The sequence below is a fragment of the Stegostoma tigrinum genome, chromosome 5 (assembly GCF_030684315.1).
Source record: "Stegostoma tigrinum isolate sSteTig4 chromosome 5, sSteTig4.hap1, whole genome shotgun sequence".
NCBI classification, from domain to species: domain Eukaryota; kingdom Metazoa; phylum Chordata; class Chondrichthyes; order Orectolobiformes; family Stegostomatidae; genus Stegostoma; species Stegostoma tigrinum.
Window position 1 is genome coordinate 12,881,621 of NC_081358.1, and position 22,066 is coordinate 12,903,686.

General features: G+C 43.4%; 1 protein-coding gene across 2 annotated transcripts in view; it reads left to right on the plus strand.

Moving 5' to 3' along the window:
• Positions 1-22,066, plus strand: part of samd12 (sterile alpha motif domain containing 12) — a 127,161-nt gene that overhangs the window by 36,535 nt on the left and 68,560 nt on the right. The gene's annotated exons all lie outside the window — the stretch shown is intronic.

Sequence of the window (22,066 nt, forward strand, 5' to 3'; positions counted from 1 at the left end):
GCTGGGGCATATGAAGAGTGCAATCACTTACACGTCTCCAGATAATCAGAGGGTGATAGAAGAACAGATGCACAGACAGACAATGAAAAAATTTAAAAGTAAAACCAGGGCTGTTGTGGTGGGTGATTTTTAACTTTTCATATATTGGTTGGGACTCCTTTAGCTCCTGGGGCTGGAATGAGGGGAATTTTTAGGTCCATTTCTTGAAGCAGTATGTAAGTACCCCAACCAGTGAAAGGGTCATACTAAACCTGTACTGGGGACTGACCTTGGCCCAGTGATTAAAGTTTCAGCGGGGGAGCATTTCAGGAACAGTGATCATAATTCTATAAGTTAAGCTACTTATGAATACGGGCAACATTAGTCCTTGGGTGAATGTGCTAAATTGGGGGAATGCCAGCTACAACAATATTTGGCAGGAAATCGAGAATGTAGATTGACAGTAAATTGACATTTGCCGTGAGGCAATCTTTTAGAGTCCAGAACCAGCATGTTTCTGAGAAAATGAAGAGTAAGGCTGGTAAGATTCAGCATCTTGATGACAAGAGAAATTACGAGCTTAGTTGAAAAGAAGAGGGCAGACATTAGGTTTAATAAACTGAAGACAAATAGAGCCTTCGAAGAATATAAAGCAAGCAGGAAAGAGTTTAAACAGGGAGTCAGGAGAGCTAAAAGGGGGCATGAAATATCCTTGGTAAACAGGATTAAGGGAAATCCCAAGGCATTTTATCTGTTAATAGGGAGCAAGAAGGTAGCTGGGAAAGGATAGATCCACTCAAGGAGGGAATTTATGCATGGAGCTAGAGGACGTGGTGATGTCCTTAAAGAATGCTTTGTATCAATGTTCACAAAGGAGAAGGACATGATGGATAATGAGTCAAGAGAGGGGTATGTTGATATTCTAGGGTATGTTGATATAAAAAAGAAGGAGGTGTTAGGTATTTTGAAGAATATTAAGGTAGGCAAGTCCCCAGGACATGATGGGATTTATCTCATATTGAGGGAGGCAAGGGAGGAAAATACTTTTATAACAAGGTGTAGAGCTGGATGAATGCAGCAGGCCAAGCAGCATCAGAGGAGCAGGAAGGCTGACGTTTCGGGCCTAGACCCTTCTTTTTTCTGAAGAAGGGTCTAGGCCCAAAACGTCAGCCTTCCTGTTCCTCTGATGCTGCTTGGCCTGCTGTGTTCATCCAGCTCTGCACCTTGTTATCTCAGATTCTCCAGCATCTGCAGTTCCTTCTATCCCTGGAAAATACTTGGGCCTTGTTCAAAATCTTTGTAACCACAGGAGAGGCCCCAGGGGACTGGAAACAGCCAGTGTTGTTCCTTTGTTTAGAAAGGGATAATCCAGGAAGTTACATGCCTGTGAATTTTGCATCGGTGATAAGGAAATCATTAGAGAAGATTCTTAAGAACAGGATTTACTCACATTTGGAAAAATATGGACTTATTAGTGATAAATGGTTTGATTTTGTGTGGGGGGAAGTTGCGTTGGTCAAATTTGATTTAGGTTTTATGAGGAAGTGGCAAACATGATTTGAGGGCAGAGCTGGTAGATTTATATGGACGGTAGCAGGGTCTTTGACAAGGACCTCATGATAGGCTCATAAAGAAGATGAAGTCACATGGGATCTACAGAGGGCTGGCAGGATGGATAGGGAACAGAATTGATCATAGAAGATGGAGTGGAAGGCTGATTTTCTAACTGGAGATCTGTGACCAGTGGTGTTCCTCGGGGATTTTGCTGGGACCCTGATGTTTGTAATGTATATGAGTGATTTTGGAGGAGAATGTAGATGGTCTGGTTAGTAAATTTGCAGATGATGCAAAGAGGGGAGAAGCCATAGATAGTGAGGAGGATTGCCAAAGGATACAGCAGGATATAGATAGGCTGGACACTTCAATGGAGAAATGGCAGATAGAATTTAATTCAAGCCAGTGCAAGGTGATGCATTTAGAATGCAGGAGGGAAGTATACAATAATTGCTAGAACTCTTTAACATACAATAGAGATCTAGGCAAACAGATCCACAGTTCCTTGACAGTGGTAACACAAGTAGGTAAGATGGTCAAGAGGCAAATGGCATAATTGTTTCATCAGTCGGGGCATAGAGTATCAAATTTGGCAAGACATGGTGCAGCTGTAAAGATGTTTAGTTAGGCCACGTTTGGAATATGGGTTACATTTAGGGTCGCCACATTACCAGAAGGATGTGGAGACTTTGGAGAGGGTACAGAAAGGTTTAAAAGGACGTTGCCTGGCTTGGAGGGTATTAGCTTTGAAGGGAGATTGAACAGACCTGATTAGTTTTCACTGGCATATTGGAGGCTGAGAAGCAAATTGATAGAAGTTTACAAAATTATGAGCAGTATGAATAGAACAGACAGTCAGTGTGTTTTTGCCAGGGTAGAAATGTCGTATACTAGGGGCCATAGGGTTAACCTAAATGGGAGAAAGTTTAAAGGAAATGTAAGAGACAATTTTTTTTTACACAGAGGATGGTAAGCGCCTGAAATGCGCTGCCAAAAGAGTAGAAGCAGATACAATAGCTGTGTTTCAGAGGCTTCTTGACAGACACACGAATAAGCAGGGAATAAAGGCATATGGTCTATATGGAGGCAAAAGGTTTTTAGTTTAGAAATGTGTCATGTGCAGGCTTGGTTGGCCGAAAGGCCTGACCCTGTGCTGTGGTGTTCTTTGTTCTGAATGTTCCTTCGTATTTAAAGTGTGCTTAGACAGTATATAAATGTCGGAGAAGTTCACACGACCCTCAAGCCTTTTCTCCTATCCTGTAAATGCAGGGCTGATCTTCAATCTCAACCCCAAGTGGATTTCTAGTATCACTCAGTACTCAAATCTATTAACTCAATCGTAAATATACTTTTCTTCTTAACTTGATCAAAAATGGTTGACCCCAATCCCAAGACTATGGCTTCCAATGCCTGACTGTCCAGCCAGAGGAAATAATCTTTTAACACCTACCCAGCACAGCTGTCTTGGAATGTTGTGTTTCAATGAAATCATCTCTCATGCTTCTACACTGTAGAATAGATACCTTTTCTGTGTCATACCTTCTCCTATATGACAACCCAGAAATTCACCTAATCAACATTTGTTGCACTCTGTATAAGACAAGTACATTTGTCCTTCACTAAGGAAACTAAAATTGTATAGTGTACTCCAGTTATACTTCCAACTGAAACAAGACTTATTTAACCTTTCTTAGGTTACTCCCATGCAAAATTTGACAAAGCATTTGCCTTTCCAATTGCCTGTTTTATTTGTTTTGAAGGACCCATACCCTAGGTGCCAGGTGGAGATTAATCCTTACAATGGAGTTTGTAAGGTTTTGCATGTTGGTAAGGTGAACAAGGGCAGGACTTATACAGTTAAAGGTAGGGACCACTGTAACATTGTAGAACCATCAGACCTAGGAGTTCAGGATATTGTTCCTTGAATTATGTCGCAGGTAGACCATAAGACCATAAGACATAGGAGTGGATGTAAGGCCATTCGGCCCATCAAGTCCAATCCGCACTTTAAATCATGGCTGGTGGGCATTTCAACTCCACCTCTCTGCACTCTCCCCGTAGCCCTAGATTCCTTCCGAGATCAAGAATTTGTTGATCTCTGCCTTGAAGGCATCCAACGTCCCGGCCTCCACTGCACTCCGTGGCAATGAATTCCACAATCCCACCACACTCTGGCTGAAGAAATGTCGTCTCATTTCCGTTTTAAATTTACCCCCTCTAATTTTAAGGCTGTGCCCATGGGTCCTAGTCTCCCCGCCTAACGGAAACAACTTCCCAGCATCCACCCCTTCTAAACCATACATTATCTTGTAAGTCTCTATTAGATCTCCCCTCAACCTTCTGAACTCTAATGAGTACAATCCCAGGATCCTCAGCCGTTCATCCTACGTTAAACCTACCATTCCAGGGATCATCCGTGTGAATCTCCTCTAGACACACTCCAGGGCCAGTATGTCCTTCTTGAGGTGTGGGGCCCAAAATTGGACACAGTATTCTAAACGGGGCCTAACCAGAGCTTTAGACAGGGTGGTTAAGAAGGCATTTAGCATGCTTGCCTTCACTGCTCAGACCATTGAACACAGGAGTTGGGGTGCTATGTGGCAGTTGTATAGGACATTGGTGAGGCCACTTTTGGAATACTGTGTTCAGTTCTGGTCACCTTGTTATAGGAGAATATTATTAAATTGGAGAGGGTGCGGAAAAGGTTTACAAGGATATCTCTGGGACTGGAGGATCTGAGTCATAAGGAGGGATGGGGTAGGCTGGGGCTTTTCTCCCTGGAGCATTGGAGGTTGAGGGGTATCCTTTACTATCGTGCGTACTCGAGTACAGACGTACAGGGGTACAGTGAAAAGTTTGATAATATTGCCTCTTATGAGGCCAGGATAGATCCAAATACCCAGGTACAAATCTTAAATACAAAACAAGGAATAAAAAAGAGATAACACGGTGTGAAGCTGGATGAACACAGCAGGCCAAGCAGGAAAGCTGACATTTCAGGCCTAGACCCTTCTTCAGAAATTGATGAAACCTCTTCACAGGTTGGAGTCATACCCAGCACAAAGGGAAACGAGGATGGTGTTCAAGATCAACCATTTGCATCCAGACATCATGCTAAGGTTCCATAGAGCGGGATGCTGAGCCCGACTATTTTTAGTTAATTAGTGATTTTTCTTTTCCTCACGTCATCGGATCAGACATGGACATGTTTGCTGATGATTGCATGACGTTCATAGAAGTGTTATAGAAAAAGCACAAAGCCGGTTTGGGATATAATTGCAGAATTATTCAGAACTCCTCAGATGCTGCTACAGCCATTGCCAATATCTCCTCTCTTCAAACACCTCGTGAGTTTGAATATCACTATTAAGTTTAACCTCAGCTTTCTTTTCTCCAAAGAAATAATCCTGCCTTCTCCAGTCTGTCTTCATAACTGAAGATCCTCATCTCTGGTACCATTCCCGTGAATTTTTTTAAAAAGCAGGCTACAGTTGAGCTACACAATTATCAGCTGATAAACACCTTCAACAGGGCGTGAGATTCAATGGCATCATTATCACCAAATACTCCTCCATGAAAAACCTGGGGTTGTTTTTGTCTAGCAACTCAATATCAGAATCCCCACGGCCTCATCACTAACTACAGGTCACAAGTGTGATGGAGTATACAATTTGGGCAGGCATCAAAATTTGAGATGGTCGGCGTCATCAAGGAGAGAGCAGGCTGCACTCCCTCCACCACCAGCATGCCGTGGCTGCAGTGTGTACCACCTGCAGATTTCTTCCTTCAGACTTCTCCATCAGCACCTCCAAACCTGTGATCTCCACTTTCTGGAAGGTTAAAACCTTCAGGGGAACTGGAATATCATCAAACCCACAGCCTTCTCCAAAATGCACACCATCCCGAATTGGACTATAGTGTTCCTTTACCCTCATTGGTCCAAAAATCAACTCTATTATTATCATAACCAGCTTCCTGATTTCTTCAGCAAGATAGTTTCTTCCTCTACATCCCCCCCCCCCCCCCCCCCCGCCATCAAAAATTGAAATCACAACGGGAGCTGGCCCAACTGGAAAAGCTAATGGGGCCCAGGAATGCCTGGCCTGTGATCCATGGCAATATAATTCTCCAGGTGAAAGCTGCAGATGGATTTGACAGCAAACCGTGCACACTAGCAGAGTGCTTGGACCCTAGTTTGGTGCTTAGAATTGCAAGAGCAGTGAGTTTTGAAGTATCCCCAATGGAATATGGTTACTGATCCAGATATCTCCTTTCAATAAAGTTCTGAAAACCTAGAGACACTGTGTATTCGATCTTGTTTGTGTTTTTTAAAGCTATCTCTAGAAGCTAACCAGGAGTTCAGGCAAAGAGCTAAACAACCATTTTCTTTAAGGTTGTTTTTCTGAATTTCCTTCACACTTACAGTGGGATGTTAGGAGAACCTTGTGGAAATTCTGTCTTAATATACCACAGGTACGCAGTGCATCTCCGTAGTGCTCACTGTCATTGTGCTATACCCAGCATAATGTCTGAAAGTACAGTACGGCCTCTGCATTTCATGCACTTGTAGTTAAAACATACAAGCAGTGTTGCTTTCTCAACAAAGACCTCCCTTGTACATGGCCCGGGATAATTAGGATAGACCAGAGCCCAAAAACTGGGCCTGTCAAGAACCATAAGATAAAGGAACAGAATTAGGCCATTCAGTCCATCGAGTCTGCTCTACTTTTCATTCATGATGTTTCTCGATCCCACCCCCATTCTCCTGCCTTCTCCCTGTAACCTTTGATCCCCTTACTCATCAAAAACCTATTTATCTCTGTCTTAATTACACTGCCAATGACTTGCCTCCACAGCCTTCTGTGAAAATGAGTTCCAAAGTACACCATCCTCTGGCTGAAGAAGTTCCTCCACATCTCAGTTCTAAATGATGGAGCTCTGAGCTTGTGTTCTCTCCCAATAGTGAACAAAGAACAATACAGGCAGGAACAGTCCCTTCGGCCCTCTGAGTCTGCGCTGACACGTTTTGCCCTGGCATTCTAAAACTGTCTTCACCTACAGGATCCGAATCCCTCTATTCCCTTCCCTGTAGTCATCCAGGGGCTTCTTGAATGCTAAATAAAATCCAAAAGAACTGTGGATGCTGTTTCGGGTCAGAACTGACAAAGGGTCACCGGACCCGAAACGTTAACTCTGTTTTCTCCTTCACAGATGCTGCAAGACCTGCTGAGCTTTTCCAGCAACTTTGTTTTTGCTTCTTGAAAGTTGCTCTTGTGTCTGCTTCCACCACCTCCTCTGTCAATCCCAGGCACTCACCATCCTTTGTGTGAAAAACTTGCCTCTCACATCTGTTTTAAAGATCCTCCTCCTTCCCTTCCAACTCCTGCACTTTGAGCCTGTGTCTCCAGTAATTGAGATCAGAGATAACGGGAACTGCAGATGCTGGAGAATCCAAGATAACAAAGTGTGAAGCTGGATGAACGCAGCAGGCCAAGCAGCATCTCGGGAGCACAAAAGCTGACGTTTCGGGCCTAGATCCTTCAGTCTTGAATTCTCCAGCGTCTGCAGTTCCCATTATCTCTGATCACAATTTTAACCTCACTGCGAAACCTCTTCCAGGGATGCCTAACCTGAAGAAATTACCCTCCTCCCTCCGGACCAACCTCAGGGAATCTCTCTCCCACTGCAACTCTCTTGTACACTCCTCTGCACCTGTCTTCTCCTCTATCTATCTTCGGTCCCCATCCCCCTCTCTGATGAAGGGTCTAGGCCCAAAACGTCAGCTTTTGTGCTCCTGAGATGCTGCTTGGCCTGCTGTGTTCATCCAGCTTCACACTTTATCTCCCGTAATTGAACCCTCCACCCTGTGAAGATGCCTCATTCTTAGAGACAGCAAGAGCTGCAGATGCTGGACCAGAATCAATACAAGCATGGAGCTGTGGGAACACAGCAGACTGGGCAGCATCAGAGGAGCAGGAAAGTTGACATTTCGGTTTAGGACAAAGACACAGAAAAAGACACTCACTTCTGCCCCTGGCTGGGTCTGGGTGGGATGCTGTTCGGGTTGGGGGCAGGGTGGTGGTGTGGACTTGATGGGTGAAATGCCTATTTCCACACTGTAGGGATTCTATGATACTAAGTAAATAGAATAGAGATGCTGGGTCAGGCGATGTGTTGTACCCGCATGGTGTGGGAGTTAGTTGTCCCCATTGGGGTTCCAAGTGATCACATCTGTAGCAAGTGTTGGATGCCGGAGGACTTCAGCTCACAGTTGATGTGCTGGAGTCTGAGCTTCAAATACTGTGACACACCAGGCAGCAGGAGAGTTACCCTGACACTGTGTTTCAAGATGCTGTCGCACCCCTGAAATTAACAACTTCGAATTCAGTCAGGGACAGAACTGTATGGCTATGAACGAGGTAGGTAGAGGATCCGGGGGGGTAATGTTGAAGGAGCCTCAGCCCTTGAGTGAATCTAACAATGGGTTTGAGATTCCTGCTGCCTGTGTGAATGAGAGCAGTGGCCGTAGAGAGGATGAGCAAACTAACCATAGCACCGTGGTCCAGGGAGCCATTCAACAAGGGGGGAGTAAAGAGAGATGTAGTTGTAATCAGGAATTGTGTATTCAGGAGAATGGACATTTCTGCGTGGCCAGGATTGAGTGTTGCCTGCCTGGTTCAGGATCTCTCATCTGGGCTGCAGAGGAACTTTGAATAGTAGGGGGAGGATCCAGCTGTCATGGTCTACGTAGATACCAATGATATAAATAGAAAGAGGTTCTGCTGAGGTAATAGGAGCAGTTAGGGGCCAAATTAGAAAGCAGAACCGGAGAGGTGGTAATTTCTGGATTGCTGCCTGAGCCACGACCACGTTGGTACAGGGTCAACAAGATTAAAGAGGTAAACATGTGTCTCAAAGATTGGTGTGGGAGAAATGGGTCTAAATTCCGAGGACAGTGACACCAGTACAAGGAAAGAAGGAGCTGTTCCATTGGGATAGATCTGAATCATGCTGGAATTAAAGTCTTGGTGAATTGTACAACTGGAGTTGTGGATAGAGCTTTAAACTAAGTAGTGCGTAGTGGGGGCGATGTTCAGTTACATAGAAAATCATGGAAAAAGTTTATCGGGGGAGGGGTCAGGAGATGGAATCAAAGTTTGCAGAGCAAGTAATAGGACTAAGTATCGAACGTTGCAGAAATTTAACTTCAAGCACCAGCAGATAAGGGAACAACTATAGAGGCGGGGGGGAAGAGGTGATAGTCGATGCAGGATTGCTGCACTTAAATGCGTGCAGTGTGTGATACAGGGTAAATGAGCTTATAGTGCAGATTGAAATCGGAAGGTGCAATGTTGAAGGACCACAGAAACATGGCTGCAAGGGGATCAGGGCAGGGAACTAAATATCCAAGATATGTGTCCTGTCGAAAGGACATGCAAAGGGGGCAGTGAAGCTCTGTTAGTAGGGAATGAAACTAAATTGATAGCAAGAAGCAATATAGGTTCAGAAGATGTAGAATCTGTGCGGGGAGAGTTGAGGAACCACAAAGATGACAAGACCCAGATAGAAGCTAAGTGCAGACCTCCTAGCAATTGTCAATATGTTGGGTTTTTAAAAATTATTTATTCATTTTGTAGGATGTGGGCATTGCTGGCTGGCCAGTATTTCTTGTCTGTCCCTAGTTGCCCTTGAGAGGGTGGTGCTGAGCTGCCTTCTTGAACTGCTGCAGTCTGACCTGCTGTGGGTTGACCCACAATACCATTAGCGAGGGAATTCCAGATTTTTATCCAACAACATAGAACATAGAACAATACAGTGCAGAACAGGCCCTTCGGCCTTCGATGTTGCATCGACCTGTGAACTAATCTAAGCCCCTCCCCCTACACTATCCCATCATCATCCATATGCTTATCCAAGGACTGTTTAAATGCCCCTAATGTGGCTGAGTTAACTACATTGGCAGGCAGGGCGTTCCACACCCTTACCACTCTCTGAGTAAAGAACCTGCCTCTGACATCTGTCTTAAATCTATCACTCCTCAATTTGTAGCTACGCCCCCTTGTACAAGCTGAAGCCATCATCCCCGGAAAAAGACTCTTACTGTCCACCCTATCTAATCCTCTGATCATCTTGTATGTCTCTATTAAATCCCCTCTTAGCCTCCTTCTCTCCAATGAGAACAGACCCAAGTCCCTCAGCCTTTCTTCATAGGGCCTGCGCTCCAGACCAGGCAACATCCTGGTAAATCTCCTCAGCACCTTTTCCAATGCTTCCACATCCTTCCTGTAAACAGTGAAGGAATAGCGATATTTTCCCAAATCAGCGCGGTGAGTGACTTGGAGGGGGTGGTGTTCCTATATGTCTGCTGCTCTTGTCCTTCTAGATGGAAGTGGTTGTGAGTTTGGAAAGTACTGTGTGAGGACCTTTGGTGAATTTCTGCAGTGCATCTTGTAGATAGCACACACTGCTGCTACTGAGTGTCGGTGGTGGAGGGAGTGGATGCTTGTGGATGTAACGCCAATCAAGCGGGCTGCTTTGTCCAGGATGGTGTCAGGCTGCTCAAGTGTTGTTAGGGCTGCACTCATCCAGGCAAATGGGGAGAATTCCATCACACTCCTGACTAATGCCTTGTAGATGGTGGTCAGGCTTTGGGGAGTCAGGGCAGAAAAATATCTGGAGATAAAGGACATATAAGAAAGACACTACTGCAGTAATCATAGGGGCCTTCAATATGCAGGGACTTCAATGTGCATTGTGTGCCAATCAGGTCCACAGCTGATCTGAAGAAAAGGAATTAGTGGAATGTCTACATGATGGCTTTTTCGGGCAGCTTGTGCTCGAACCCACTAGAAGCTGCTGTGTACAGGTTGGGTCTGGGCCCTCAGTTGTGTCAGGGACTGGGGACTCTGACCGGGAGCGGCACTGACACCCTGATTTCTGTGCAGGGCAATAGTGAAACGGCTGAGGTGTCATTTAGTTCAATTAGACAGTTGTTATTACCGGAAAGGAGCAGCAGGTGGAGCATGCGGTTCACATGAACTAATACACTCTCCCCACTGAAACAGATGAAACCTTTACTGAACCTTCAGAGTTACGAAATGATGTGGTGCCTAGACACTTACCTTCACTCAAACACGCCAGTGAGCTACAACAAACAGAATTTGTTGCTTTTCCAACAAAAAATCTGCAACTGTTGGAAGTCTGAAAGAAATACTGCAAATATTTAGCAGGTGCGGACAAACAAATGAGTTAACATTTCAAGTCCAAGATATTTAATCAGAAGGGTCATTATCCCTACATAGCTATCTGATGGTGTTGTTACTAAACAGACCAAGCCATAGCTGGGACGCCTTAGAATTTCTATTGTGGTGAGATTTGAAGATTCAATCAAAATATTGATTGTTATTTGATTAGCATTTTTGAGAATGAATTGTTCAGACCCTGTGTGTAGGGGCTGTATTTGCATTGTAACCCCACTACAGTGCACTCATGATTTTGCCATCATGAATTAAATCCAGTAGACCTACATGGAGACTTTATGAAAATTTGCTTCTTGGAGATTCTTATGGTCATGAAGTAGGAGGGACAGTTTGAGTAAGTTGATTCTGCAGAGTAATATGATTGAATAGAGGTGACACAATCCTTCCCCAGTTTTTGCACAGCTGAATGTTCCATTGGGCTTGGGAATAATACCAGAGTACTTTTTACTTCACCGCTTGTGTTAAGTAATCCTTTCTATGCCAGTAAACGAAGCTTGGTGCATTCTCCAGTATTGATCATTTTTTTCTCTCACAAACAGGAACATGATCAATCAACATAATGAATTTACCAGACTGCAAATGTTTTTAAAGGTGATTTTAAGGAAAAAAATATACTGTCATCATAAAGTGAATGATACATTTTGCGTGAGGGGAGACCAGGTATGCAGACAGTGTCTTTTTGAACAAATCAGGAAATATATACTCGGTATGCTGAAAGTAGACCTGCAGAGACAGGACAATTTGCATTTGAAAAACAGCTGGCAAACTGTGAAAGCATCACCAGTTTATTTCTTCTTCATTTTTATATTAATATAATTGGCACCTTGTGATTGGCTAAAAAATCGTTTGTACCATTTCAGAAGAGGAGCAGTAATTTAATTTTTCATCACAATATTATAGAGCCAATACAATTCAGTTTTAATGAGCACCAAAGAAAGGAGGGTTGATAGTTTAATTACAGTTTGTATTGGATTATGATTTGAATATTATTGCCAAGTCTGTTGCAGTGGCTTGTCAACTAAAGAATGTAAATTAGCTAAAAGTAAGAGCTCTAAATGCCCAACCTACCTGTAAATTATGTGTTTATAAAATAAAACAAACTGCCTAAACTGCACTGTTTTGATGCCACAACAATTATTACAACTCCCAATTCTGCATGCACATGAGGGCAAATTTCATGGTCATCATTGAATCAACAGAGCTTGCTGCTGACCTCTCAAAGCTGCCCACAAAGACCTGCTGATCTCTGCAGTCTGGATTTCCCCTTTTCCAACATTAATTTTAAGCTGGCGCCGAGTCAACAAACACTGATGCTATCCACCAGGGTAAGCATTTAATTATGCTGAAAATATCGTCGCACGCTGCAAACTAGCAAGTAAAAGCACTGACTATGTTTTTTTTCTCTGAGATTTACTGAAGCAGTAAAATAGAAGGTTTGAAACATGCCCATTAGAAATTTAAGTATTACTATCATTAAACAATGTAAATTAGGCAGAAATTTATAATAGTAATGAAACTGTAACTACTTCCATTAATTGCTTCCAAATAATTGAGTGAAAGGCAAATTGCTTCCCAAAGTAAGAAGGATAAGAATTATTACCAGTTGATTGTAGTATAATAATGAGGGATTTCTGGAAAGTTGTCAGAAAGAAGGACTAAATTAAAGGACTGAAAGCTGATGGCTCTACTAAGCAGCAGCAATATGGGGGAAAAGTTAGTAACAGATTAATAGAGAAAGATTCTGTTTCGGTGATGATTTTAGATTTAATCTGACTAGAATAATTTCAGACTTATTTGCTTACTTTTGTACTCTAAACCCTCTGCAATAAAGGCCAGCTTGATTTTTGCCTTCCTAATTACTGACTGTACCAGCACATCGACTTTTATATTTCTTGGGCACGGACATTCAAATTTCCCAGAAAAACAGTTACCAAAGTCTCACTGTACCTATCTTTACTTTTTAAAAAAAAATCATCCTGCCAAAGTAATCAACCACACACTCCTCCACATTACACTGTGCTAACTGTGATATTTCTTTCCAGATCCTCCTCAGAAGCTGGCTTTTGCACTTTGTACCTTCAGCAAACTAGGGCATTTCAGTTTGTAAATTCGATGTTCACCCTACTAGTAAGGCCAAGATTTATTACCCATTCCTAACAGCCTTTTGAAAAGGTGGTGGCAAATTCCTCTCCTGAATCATTGCAGTCTGTGGTGGGTGGCATATTGGCACTTCAAGTGTTGATTGGAACGAGAACGGCAAGGTTTTGGATCAGCCACGATGAAGAAATGCTAATATAGCTCCAAATCAGGATGGTGCCTGGCTTTGAGGAGAACTTGCAGGTAATGGTGTCCCCATACAACTGTTACCCTTGACCACCTAAGTGATAGGGATTACAGTTATGGCTGATGTTATTTAAGAAGTGTTGGAGGGCTGCTACATATTGTTGTCATTGTGCACTTGAGGTCAGTAGCTGTTTGCTGCACAAAAAAGCCTGTCTGATTGAAAATCTCAGATGGTGTCAAACTTCTTTAAGTTTTTCCAGAAATGGACTCAGCCAGGTGAGTAAAGAGTATTCCATCTCAACCTTGTCTTGTAGAAGCTTCGGTAAGTTGGACGTGAGCTTTTAGCAAAGAATATGTGGAGGTTTCCAAGATAATAAAATGTGAGGCTGGATGAACACAGCAGGCCAAGCAGCATCTTGCTTGGTGCTGCTTGGCCTGCTGTGTTCATCCAGCCTCACATTTTATTATCTTGGAATTCTCCAGCATCTGCAGTTCCCATTATCTCTAATATGTGGAGGTTGTTTAGGGGGCAATTGCCCCAAGTACTGGATAGGTTTGTCCCACTGAGGCAAGGAAGGGATGGTAAGGTGAAGGAACCTTGGCTGACGTGACATGTGGAACACCTAGTCAAGAGGAAGAAGGAAGCTTACTTAATGTTGGAGAAGCAAGGATCGGACAGGGCTCAAGAGGTCCTACAAGGCAGCCAGGAAGGAACTGAAGAATGGGCTTGAGAGCTAGAAGTGGGTATGAGAAAACCTTGGTGGGTAGGATCAAGAAAAACCCCAAGGCATTCTATGCTTCAGTGAGGAACAAGAAGATGGCCATTGTGAGGGTAGGGCCAATCAGGGATAGTGGAGAGAACTTGCGCTTGGAGTCAGCAGAGGTAAGGGAATTCCTCAGTGAATACTTTGCCTCAGTATTCACCTGTGAGAGGGACCTTGACATTTGTGAGGACAGCTTGAAACAGGTGGATATGCTCGAACAGGTTGATGTTAGGAAGGAGCATGTGCTGGAAATTTTGAAAAATATGAGGATAGATGAGTCCCCTGGGTCAGACGGGATATACCCGAGAGGTTTTCCCCAATTCCCATTGACTTCATACTTGCAAAGGCTCCTTGATACTGTACTTAGTTGAATGCTATCTTGTTGTAAAGGACAGTCACTTGCATTGCTGAACCATCTTTGGGAAGTCGCTGTAGTGAGGTGTTGGCCTAGTGGTATTATCGCTGGACTGTTAATCCAGAGACCCAGGAAATGATCTGCGGACCTGGGTTTGAATCCCACCATGGCAGATGATGGAATTTGAATTCAATAAATATCTGGAATTAGGAGTCCAATGATGACCATGAAACAATTGCCAATTGTCAGGAAAAACAGGTCTGGTTCACTAATGTCCTTTAGGGAAGGAAATTTGCTATCCTTACTTGGTCTGGCCTACGTGTGACTCCAGACCTACAGCAATGTGGTTAACTCGTAACTGTCGTCTGGGCAACCAGGGATGGGCAATAAATGCTGCACAGTGGAGAGCCACATCCTGTGAATGAATAAAGTAAAGAAAAATTCATTAACAAAGTTGGCTCCTGCAAAACCCAAACTGAGCGTGAGCGAGCAGGTTATTGCTGTGTAAGTGCCATAGTTGACTGCACCGGTCATCGCGGCTGAGATTGAGAGTGGACGGATGTGGTGGTGATTGGCTAGGTTAGACTGTGCTCCCTTTGTGTGAGCAGGGCATATGCAGGCAATGCAGGGTGCAGCTGGTTCTGGGCATGAAGAAGATGTAAGATTACAGTGAAACTTGTCCAACTGTACCAATGGGCCAATGAATGGCAGATGGAGTTTAATTTGGATAAATGTGAGATATTGCATTTTGGTAAAACAAACAAGGACTTGTACAAATAATGGCAGGGCCTGGGTAGTGTTGTCAAGTAGAATGAACGAGGGGTTCAAATACATAGTCTTAGAAAGTTACAGCACAGGTAGACAGGGTAGTTAAGAAGGCATTTAGCATGCTTGCCTTCATTGTTCAGACCATTGGGTATGGGCGTTGGGACGTCATGTCGAGGTTATATAAGACACTGGTGAGGCCACTTTTGGAGTACACTGTCTAATGCTGGTCCTCCTGCTATGAAGGGTATTACATGGAACATAGAACATTACAGCACGGTACAGGCCCTTCGGCCCTCGATGTTGTGCCGACCCGTCATACTGATCTCAAGCCGATCTAACCTACACTATTCCATGTACATCCGTATGCTTCTCCAATGACGACTTAAATGTACCTAAAGTTGGCGAATCTACTACCGTTGCAGGCAAAGCGTTCCATTCCCTTACTACTGTCTGAATAAAGAAACTACCTCTGACATCTGTCCTATATCTTTCACCCCTCAATTTAAACCTATGCCCCCTCGTGCTCGCCGTCACCATCCTAGGAAAAAGGCTCTCCCTATCCACCCTGTCTAACCCTCTGATTATTTTATATGTTTCAATTAAGTCACCTCCCAACCTTCTTCTCTCTAATGAAAACAGCCTCAAGTCCCTCAGCCTTTCCTCGTAAGACCTTCCCTCCATACCAGGCAACATCCTAGTAAATCTCCTCTGCACCCTTTCCAAAGCTTCCACATCCTCCTTATAGTGCGGTGACTAGAACTGTACGCAAAACTCCAAGTGCGGCCGCACCAGAGTTTAGTACAGCTTCACCATAACCTCTTGGTTCCGGAACTCGATCGCTCTATTAATAAAAGCTAAAACACTGTATGCCTTCTTAACAGCCCTGTCAACCTGGGTGGCAACTTTCAAGGATCTGTGTACATGGACACCAAGATCTCTTTGCTCATCTACACTACTAAGAATCTTACCATTGGCCCAGTACTTTGCCTTCTGGTTACTCCTACCAAAGTGCATCACCTCACACTTGCCTGCATTAAACTCCATTTGCCACCTCTCAGCCCAGCTCTGCAGCTTATCTATGTCTCTCTGCAACCTACAGCATCCTTCGTCACTATCCACAACACCAACGACCTTAGTGTCATCTGCAAATTTACTAACCCATCCTTCTACGCCCTCATCCAGGTCATGACAAACAGCAGTGGACCCAACACCGACCCTTGCGGTACACCAATAGTAACTGGTCTCCAGGATGAACATTTCCCATCAACTACCACCCTCTGTCTTCTTTCAGCAAGCCAATTTCCGATCCAAACTGCTATATCTCCCACAATCCCATTCCTCCGCATTTTGTACAATAGCCTATTGTGGGGAACCTTATCGAATGCCTTGCTGAAATCCATATACACCACATCAACCGGTTTACTCTCATTTACATGTTTGGTCACCTTCTCAAAGAACTCAATAAGGTTTGTGAGGCACGACCTTCCCTTCACAAAACCGTGCTGACTATCCCCAATCAATTTATTCTTTTCTAGATGATTATAAACCCTATCCCTTCTAACCTTTTCCAACACTTTACCAACCACTGACGTAAGGCTCACTTGTCTATAATTACCAGGGTTGTCTCTACTCCCCTTCTTGATCAGGGGAACCACATTTGCTATCCTCCAGTCATCTGGCACTATTCCTGTAGACAATGACGAGTTAAAGATCAATGCCAAAGGCTCGGCAATCTCCTCCCTGGCTTCCCAGAGGATCCTAGGATAAATCCCATCCGACCCAGGGGACTTATCTATCTTTACCCTCTGAAGGATTTCTAATACCTCTTCCTTGTGAACCTCAATCCCACCTAGTCTAGTAGCCGGTATCTCAGTATTCTCCTCGACAACATTGTCGTTTTCTAGAGTGAATACTGTTGAAAAATATTCGTTTACTTATTTAATAATACCTAAATCAGAGAAGGTGTTGAAAAGATTTACCAGGATGTTGTTGGGACTGGAGGGTTTGAGTTATAAGGAGAGGTTGGATAGGCTGGGGCTTTTTTCCCTAGACCGTACGAGGTTGAGGGATGGCCTTATAGAGGTTTATAAAATCTTAAGGGACACAGATAAAGTGAATAGAAAAAGTATTTTCCCTAGTTTGGGAATATTAAAAACCAGGGAACATTTTGTAAGGTAAGTGGAGAAAGATTTAAAAGGGACCCGAGGGGAAATTTTTTTCACACACAGTGTGGTTCGGATGTGGAATGAACGATCAGAGAAAATGGTAGATACAGTTTCAATGTTTAAAAAACATTTGGATAGATCCGTGAATGGGAGAGGTTTAGAGGAACATGGGATAAACCTGCGTACATGGGACTAGTTTACTTTGGGAATTTTTATTGGCATGGATGCGTTGAACCAAAGGACCTGTTTCTGTGCTGTATGACTCAATTCACAAGTTTTCAACGCTATTGCTAGGATGCTGTCAGGACCCATAGCCTTTGCAGTTTCCAGTGGCTTTCAATCACTTCTTAACATTCAGTGGAGTGAAGCAAAGTGATTGAAAACTAGAGTCCTCGAGGAAGCTAAAGTTGACTATGCAGTCCCTACTTTTGGCGGAAGATGGTTGCAAATGCTTGAGCTTTTCATTTGCACAAATGTGCTACGCTCCCTCATTAGTGTTAGTTGTTTAATTGATCTCCACCATTCACTGAGCTTAGATCTGATCCATTGATTACAGAGCCACTTGGCATTCAGCATATCACATGCTGCTTGTCCTGTTGGGCATATGAATAGCTCTGTGTTCTGGCTTCACTCATTTTGGATATGCCTAGTGCTGCTCCTGGCACGTCCTCCAGCATCGAACCAGATTTGATGGCTTGGTTTGCTGGGGGTGATTCTACAATGAGAGATTCGCTGGACTGTGCAATGACAGAGTGTGGTTGGATACATTCTGCTGCTGCTGATATCCCACTGCACCTCTTGGGTCCTAATTTTGAATGGCAAGGCCCATTGTGAATCCATCTCATTTGGCATGCTGGTGGTACCACGAGGGCACGGGGGTATCCTGGCTGTGCAGATGAGACGTCATCTCCAAAGGTTTATACTCCCCATCCTGTCGTGGATAAATGCATCTGTGACAGACTAGTGAGGATGAGGTTATGCAGGTTGTTCCCTCACCACACGGCATATGGCTGTCGAGTCCTTTTAAGGCTCAGGCAGCTCAAGAAGTAGATTAGATTAGATTAGATTACCTACAGTGTGGAAACAGGCTCTTTGACCCAATAAGTCCACACCGCCCCTTGAAGCATCCCACCCAGACCCATCCCCTATAACCCACACACCCCTGAACACTCTGGGCAATCCAGCACGGCCGATCCACCTAACCTGCACATCTTTGGACTGTGCGAGGAAACCGGAGCACCCGGAGGAAACCCACGCAGACCCGGGGAGAATATGCAAACTCCACACAGACGGTCGCCCGAGGCTGGAATTGAACCTGTGTTCCAGGTGCTGTGAGGCTGCAGTGCTATCCACTGAGCCACCGTACCACCCTACAGTAGTGATGCCTCTTAGCCACTTCAGGTAAAGGACTTTGATGTAGCCTCACCCATAGTACATCCTTTGTCCTTGTCAGCCTCTGTTTCCTGCAAACAGTGTTCGATATGGGGAAGAATTGATTCAAAAACAAGGAAGGGAGGCAGCTTGCAATCAATAGAATGTTCTCCTGATCTTGTGTATTTTAATATTATGAATGCAAAAACGCTATAATAATGATGTTGGGACCAGTTTGATAAGTTACAAGAATTTTATTTTCCAACTCCATCCATTGGATGGCACTCTGACATGCCCTTTTCATTATGGTCAATTATTAGTTGTAACTGCAAACAAGTTTTTGCAAAAATGTCCTTTTCTCAGCCAAGTATAAAATTATCCTATCAGTACCTCACCAAAGAAAACCCATTGTTCATCTATGAGCAACTACAACACTCTAGCAACTAAATGGTCTTGTGGACCTGATGTTTTCTTCTTCTAACATCTGGACTTGTTCACCTCCCAGAAGAAGCTTGAAGACAGGACCATATTTGTCTGTTTATTAGCTGCAGTTATTTAAAGTTGACAAGTTACCCCATTACACTGGTCATTAGCATGTGTTAGGGAATTACACACCACATTGCAGCTTTTAAAAACTAAATCTGACTTGAATGACTAAACAAAATAAAAGATTCAAACCACATGTAGATAAAGTAATGAGAAGAAAGAACGTGGAAGCAGAGCAGCAAAAAGACATCTTGGTCATCCTTCAACTGGGGGAAAAAAAAAGGAATAGAATGAGTGAACATTTGAAAAATAGGAAGAAGACTTTTCATCGACATGCAAAATAGTTAGAAGTGGAAGAAGAAGTGAAAAATCAGATGCCAGATTACAGCAGGAATAGAATTTCTCTAGCAACCAAAATTAGATGAGCAATAGCAGGTAGCGTTGCCAATTTAGGCAAGACAACATCTTGGTAGTACGAGTTTATGAACAGGCACGAGCTAATCATGTGTGCTGAAATTGAGATAGAATAAGAATAGGACTGAATACAGAGTAAAGCAATTTGAATTTTAATTGCTGACTAGTAGTCAAGCTAGTCTTCAGATTTCACAACTCTCTTTTTATTGTGGCCTTGGTTGTGTGTGCCCAGAACTGATAACCACTAACAGGGCTTAATATTTTAGATAATCACTTGCATGCTCAACCACCAACTCTACAGACACAACATACTACTCCTTCATTCAATCATCCCTTAGAACAAACATGGGCAAGATGCAAGGAAAGAAAAATATTGACGTTCTATTGAATGACAGTGTTGACTCTCTGTTGCTTCTAGCTCCATCTGACCAGGAGAAGAACCACTGCACTGGCATTTTGGCTTATTCAGTCAGCAAAAAGGCTGTTGCTGTTTCTGATGTAAGGGGGAGAAAACAACACCCAAGGTTCAAATTCCACATGTAATTCTTGTTCATGTTTATTATCAGCTCTGGGCACACACAACTGAGGCCACAATAAAAAGGGAGTTGTGGAATCCGAAGACCAGCTCGATTCCAGGGAGCCTTACTAGCCAAAGACAGTTCAGTAAACAAGCCATTTAAACAAACTATGCATTTGAAGAACGTCAAATAGATGAAAGCTTGAAGTTATGACTGGGAATGCAGGGTAGATTGATCTTTGTAGGAAAACAGGTCAGCACAACACTGTGGGCCGAAGGGCCTGTACTGTGCTGTGCTGTTCTATGTTCTATGCCAACAACAAGGCAAATGCAGGGGTACATCATTTCGTGAGTTGGTGAGTAATTTGTGAAACGCAAGACCACTGAAGTCTTTTAAGAAATGTGATATCAGCAGTACCCTAGGTGGCAGTGAAGGTGATGTGTTATTTGAAGTGACCATCATGTAAAGCCAATGATGATGAGTGTAACAGTACTGAGAAACTTTTAAGCTTCTTTGCTTCGTAAGACTTGATACATTGATTTTGTTTTGTGATGGCAAATATTTGTATCAAATACATGTGTGGATAGAATATTTTTTCCTCTTTCTTTTGAAACTTCTGGTGTGTCTTATGATCTAGTATCTCTCATAATCTAGCAGATGCAATGATCAGGAGCAGGAATACTTAATATGTTTACTTCGTCTTTGAAGTCACTTATTACATTCCAGTACGGCAGCAGTTGAGGTCATTGGTTCAATGCAGAACAAGACGTTGAATCTGTTCCTTGGGCTCAATTGCCTTGCTAGCTGAGTAAATGCTGGAAATCTGAAAGTCTGGTTGAAAATGCTGAAATTACTACACACCAAACGATTAAAAAGGTAAGTGGTGTTTTAGAAACTGACTGGCCTGCCCGTCCTCTCCAGACTGACCTATCCCCTCCCCACCTCCCCACCTATACTCTCCTCTCCACCTATCTTCTCCCGTATCTATCTTTGGTCCGCCTCCCCCTCTCTCCCTATTTATTTCAGAACCCTCTCCTCATCCCCCTTTTCTGATGAAGTGTCTGGGCCCAAAACGTCAGCTTTTGTGCTCCTGAGATGCTGCTTGGCCTGCTGTGTTCATTCAGCTTCACACTTTGTTATCTCGGATTCTCCAGCATCTGCAGTTCCCGTTATCTCCGAACAACTTCACCACAGGATCTACACTTTAAACGTAACTAGTGTTTTCTCTGAATGTTGACAAAGCCACAGGATATTTTCAGTGTTCTATTTGCTTTACTGCCCTGTACATTTATCTGGTAAGATATAGAGTTGTTTTGATGTGGAGTTAGTTTACAGCAATATATACAATGGAGTCACACATGGGCTAGACTAAGTAAGGAGAGCAGGCTTCCTTTCACTCTTAAAGGACATTAGTGAACTAGATTGGTTTTTACAACCAGTGACATGGTTACCATGAGGCTGGTTTTTTATTCCATGTTTTCATTGAATTCAAATTCCACCGTCAGGCATAGTGGAATCAAACCCATGTTCCCCCAAATGTTAGAGATAACAAAGTGTGGAGCTGGATGAACACAGCAGGCCAAGCGGCATCTTAGGAGCACAAAAGCTGACGTTTTGGGCTTTTCTGATGAAGGGTCTAGGCCCGAAACGTCAGCTTTTGTGCTCCTGAGATGCTGCTTGGCCTGCTGTGTTCATCCAGCTCCACACTTTGTTATCTCGGATTCTCCAGCATCTGCAGTTCCCATTATCTCTTCCCCCAAATATTAAACTGGGTCACTGGTTCTGGATTCCTAGTCCAGTGACATTACCGCTACGCCACTGCCTCCTCCACTAATCAAACCACACCTCCAAAAGGAATAGAGTCAACGGATATGTGCAAATTATGGAAGGACAGTTTATTGTGTTCTTTTTTGTCAGAAGCTACCTAAGGTGGGAAGCAACGTGAGTAAAACTACAGCCATACTTTGGGACCCACAGAAGAATAAGATGATGTCTTATAGGACAATGTGTGTCTTATTGATTCAATGTTAATGAAAGTTCTCTGAAATTGCTTCATATTGCAATGTTTTACACTAATTTTTCAGACTCTAGATTAATAATAAAAAAATCAAGTAATATCAATCACAGTTTAATGGGACAGTCTCTAAAA